Source organism: Scylla paramamosain, unplaced genomic scaffold (genome assembly GCF_035594125.1).
Source record: "Scylla paramamosain isolate STU-SP2022 unplaced genomic scaffold, ASM3559412v1 Contig2, whole genome shotgun sequence".
NCBI lineage: Eukaryota > Metazoa > Arthropoda > Malacostraca > Decapoda > Portunidae > Scylla > Scylla paramamosain.
In genome coordinates, this window is record NW_026973667.1 from 3,960,688 (window position 1) to 3,965,894 (window position 5,207).

Below are 5,207 nucleotides of genomic sequence, written 5' to 3' on the forward strand. Positions count from 1 at the left end.
TTTTTATGCATTTAACTTCCCAGTCTACTGTACTATATATATATATATATATATATATATATATATATATATATATATATATATATATATATATATATATATATATATATTTATTTATTTATTTATTTATTTATTTATTTATTTTATTTCGTTTATTTTTTCTTCCGTATAACGGAAGACTGTACAATGTAATGTGTTCTTGGCCAGTAAAGTAAAATAAAGAACTGAGGCCGATTGACTGATAACACTTGTATAGAGAGAAGAGAAGAAACAAGTGAATAAAGAAATATGAGATTGATAACATTAGTATGCACAGAAGAGAACAAAGGAATGAATAGAGAAATACGACAGACATTGATAACATGTCTTTTTGTATCCTGAGAATTCTGCCTGTGTCACCCTCGCCACAGTCCTTGTACCGCTGAAACACCTCCAGCAGGTGCAGCATGTAGAGGCACAATAGTACATGCAGCAGCGCCCAGCAGAGTGAAGGTGCACGGCAGGGGGCCCCAGGGCTCTGTGCTGGGTCCCCTGCTCTTCCCAACTGATACAAAAGACACGACGCGCATTACACCACCACGCCAGACGCCCGTGCTTGCCGAAGCACGGTTCCTGAGGCTGGGCGCCACGCAGAAGGCGGCGAGGTGCAGCGCCAGGGCCAGGCAGGACAGACTCAGCCCCACAGTGCTCACCCACCCCAGTGCTGCCGAGAACTTGCGTACAGACCCGTACACCAGCACGCCCCCCTCTGCGCCCTCGTACTCCCCAGCGTGGTACGTGCGTCCCTGTGCCGGCACTTGCAGGGACCCGTCCGTCTGCCTGATGAACTCTGCCTCAGGCGGCAGCACCCCGGGGCAGTCACCGAGCCCCTCGCCGGCGGCATCACCGCGTGTCGGCGCCGCCTGCAGAGTCTTTGTCCTGGCAGCTGTGCCTGGCCCCGTGGTGGTGCCTGTCCTGGCAGCTGTGCCTGGCCCCGTGGTGGTGCCTGTCCCGGCAGCTGTGCCTAGCCCCGTGGTGGTGCCTGTCCTGGCAGCTGTGCCTGGCCACGTGGTGGTGCCTGTCCCGGCAGCTGTGCCTGGCCCCGTGGTGGTGCCTGTCCTGGCAGCTGTGCCTGGCCACGTGGTGGTGCCTGTCCCGGCAGCTGTGCCTGGCCCCGTGGTGGTGCTTGTCCCGGCTGCTGTGAAGAAAGATCCCAACTTTCCTGTCCTTGGCGGGCTCCTCGCATGGTGCACAGCAGAGGGTGCAGAGATGGGCAGAGACGCTGCAGAACAAAAGATTTTCCTGTGCTTGCCAGACTCTGTCCCGCACATTTCCCTCCACACTGGCCAGTGAATCCGACAAAGTTACTGCCGCTGTGATCTGAGGAGTCTAGCAGCATCATGAACACTCACCCCGAGTCCTGGAATCGTCGGGACAATCCACACACACTCGTACTGTTCATAGCCATTGCAGGAGGCACACACAATGTTGGTTCCTGAATGCGTGGCTACCCTGGTACACCGTGGCTACGTAAGGCTGACAAAAGACACGCTGGTGTTCCTGCGCCTCAGGGCCACAAGTCGCCACTAACTCAGGATCACACTCTCTTGTGTAGTTCTTCACATCTCCGGGAGGTACAGAGGTCAGGGAACAAGGCCTGAAGGACGAGGGACCATGGCTAGGCTTCAAAATGCCTCATCTTCCCTCACCAGAGTCAGAATCCCCGAACACAATACTGTAGTCTTCGTCATCTGGGGCGCTGATACTTGAGGGGCCAATCTGCACACTCAAGACGAGCGAGCCACACGCGTAGGTGGGCCAGGTCCTCGCCGCTACAGATGGCACAGTGGTGGTCGATGTAGGTGTGGGCCGTGGTGGTGCTGGTGACGGGGAACAGGCTGCCACTACCGCCAGGGGTCTTGTTTCCCTTCAGGCACAGCGCCAGCACCTCCTCATCGCCCCAGTCCTCCGAACACTTGGTCTTCGCGTACGCGGGCGTGGGTCCAGCAACACAAGTATGCGAGGCAAAGTTCTTCATTTGCTGCGCCTCGTCGTAGTGGTGTGAGTCACGGCAGCAGTCCCCGTACTCCCTGCAGGAGGCGTCGCAGCGGCACCCTCTGTCTGAGAGCCAAGGCACGGCGCAGGAGTGGCGGACGGCACAGTACGGTGCCGCGGGGCCCTGCGTGTTGATGGCAGCGCCCTGCGTGCTGACAGTGGCACCCTGTGGCACAGTGACACATCTTCCTTTACGAAACTTATCATCCGGGCGTGGACAAATGACCTTTCTGCAGAGATCAGACTCCAGCTCCAGCACTTCCTCGGGGCCACACCGCTGGAGGCTGACCGAGAAAAGCAAAGTGGCGGTGTTGAATGGTGTGGAGGACGTGGAGTCCCATGACCTGCGTGCACAACACGAATGGGTTCTGCAATGGCAGTGTGGCAGGGAAGGGATGCTGAGACAGCCACATCAGGCGAGATGGCGTTCCACGTTCCGTCACTGAAGTACACGATGTGGTGGTCCACACTGTCGAAGTAGACGCCGTCGTAGTGGTCTGGTCTGTACAGCGGGCGCCTTGCGTCCTCACAGACCAAGGAGAACAGCCAGGGATCTAGCCGGGTGGGGTCTTCACCGTTACAGATGGCGCAGTAAGCGTTGACATAGGTGCGGTTAGTAAAGGGGTTGGTGTAAGGGACTCCCATAAAGGCGTCAGGAATGGTCGTGCCTCTGAAACACTGCGCCTGCACCTTGTAATCCTGCCAGGCCGCCCCACACGAGGCAATCATGAGCGCCAGTGATTCATGCGTGCCTTGCCGTGATGTACACTGCACACACACGCGTTCTTCAAGGGGCGTGCTGGTGCTGCTGTGCCTGGCGCCGTCATATCCGGTGTTGTCATGATGCGAGGGGCACAGGAAGGGGGGACGAGGGGGAGGGAAGTTTGCCCCGAGAGCCAGCACTGCCAGCACCAGCACCACCACACTTCCTGCCCACATCACTGCTGGCGTGGGCTGGCAGCGGTGCAGTCCCTGCGCCACAGGCTGTCAAACAACAGCAACACTGCAACACAAGAGTCGGTGCAGGAAGCCATCAGGCGCACAAGTGGCAGTCCCTGTACAGAACATGGCTGCAGTGTTCACTTATTCACTTTTCATTACTTAACTTTAATAATTTTACTTAACTTCCCAAAATCCACTTTTTTTTTTTTTTCTCGCTCTCGCCAATCCATTACCTCTGGAAAAAAAAAAAAAAAAAAAAAACACTGACCTGGAGCCTTTGGAAAGTAGTGGAGGTGCCCCACAGAGGTGTTGCAGAATGTGGCCCCGCCAGAAGAACAGCTCCACACACTGAAGTTCTCACTGTGTCTCCCAGCAAGGTGGCATCAGACCCTTATCTCCCCTCATCCTCTCTCTATTTCCTGTGTCTGTATAATGTCATCTTGGTTGTCCCTAACTCCTCTGCTACTGTTTACCTCTTTACTTCATCACTCACAGCTGTCTTCAAGTGGTACAGGGGACACAGCAAGGGTGACTAAGAGGGGGTCTGGTGGAGGTCTTCAAGTGGTACAGGGGACACAGCAAGGGTGACTAAGAGGGGGTCTGGTGGAGGTCTTCAAGTGGTACAGGGGACACAGCAAGGGTGACTAAGAGGGGGTCTGGTGGAGGTCTTCAAGTGGTACAGGGGACACAACAAGGGTGACTAAAAGGGGGTCTGGTGGAGGTCTTCAAGTGGTACAGGGGACACAGCAAGGGTGACTAAGAGGGGGTCTGGTGGAGGTCTTCAAGTGGTACAGGGGACACAGCAAGGGTGATTAAGAGGGGGTTTGGTGGAGGTCTTCAAGTGGTACAGGGGACACAGCAAGGGTGACTAAAAGGGGGTCTGGTGGTCTTCAAGTGGTACAGGGGACACAGCAAGGGTGACTAAGAGGGGGTCTGGTGGAGGTCTTCAAGTGGTACAGGGGACACAGCAAGGGTGACTAAGAGGGGGTCTGGTGGAGGTCTTCAAGTGGTACAGGGGACACAGTAAGGGTGACTAAGAGGGGGTCTGGTGGAGGTCTTCAAGTGGTACAGGGGACACGGCAAGGGTGACTATGAGGGGGTCTGGTGGAGGTCTTCAAGTGGTACAGGGGACACAGCAAGGGTGACTAAGAGGGGGTCTGGTGGAGGTCTTCAAGTGGTACAAGGGACACAGCAAGGGTGACTAAGAGGGGGTCTGGTGGAGGTCTTCAAGTGGTACAGGGGACACAGCAAGGGTGACTAAGAGAGGGTCTGGTGGAGGTCTTCAAGTGGTACAGGGGACACAGCAAGGGTGACTAAGAGGGGGTCTGGTGGAGGTCTTCAAGTGGTACAGGGGACACAGCAAGGGTGACTAAGAGAGGGTCTGGTGGAGGTCTTCAAGTGGTACAGGGGACACAGCAAGGGTGACTAAGAGCGGGTTAGATGGCCAGATTGTTATTATTATCATCAATATTTCAAGTTTATAATAATTCTTACAGGCTAAAATAACAAATAAGAAATCTGTATACATCTTTATTATTCATTTGGTGGTACACTATAATAATAATAATAATAATAATAATAATAATAATAATAATAATAATAATAATAATAATAATAGTGAAATAATAATAATAATAATAATAATAATAATAATAATAATAATAATAATGATAATAATAATAATAACAATAATAATAATAATAATAATAATAATAATAATAATAATAATAATAATGATCATTTGCCTCCATACAAAAACAAAAGTGGTTCTCGGTCTCAATTTCTTCCAAAATAATATTATACACTGATATTAAACACTTTCAACATATTACAGTATTCATTAACAATACATGCAATCAACTTGGCACTATGACAATCAGTTTTTACCACAAAATTAAAGTATTTACCTCGGTCACCATCCTGCCCCTCTTTGAGCGCGACTTGGCCGTGAGTGACGTCCGCAAGCAACCAGCGGATTAACCTCACTCTACTAACAAGTGAGCATCGGCTTTGGTGCTTCATGTAGCACTGAGTACTGATAATTACACACACCACACGTCTTCTTGCAAATAGAAAACTGCTCAACATTTCATTCGTGATTACCGAGGAACAATGGCGTGAGGCGCATACGCTTTACCTACAGTAACAAATAACGTGTGAGAAATGTGAAGTAATGCTGGACATAACAATGTGAATCACGAACAAGCAAACAGAGAGAGAGAGAGAGAGAG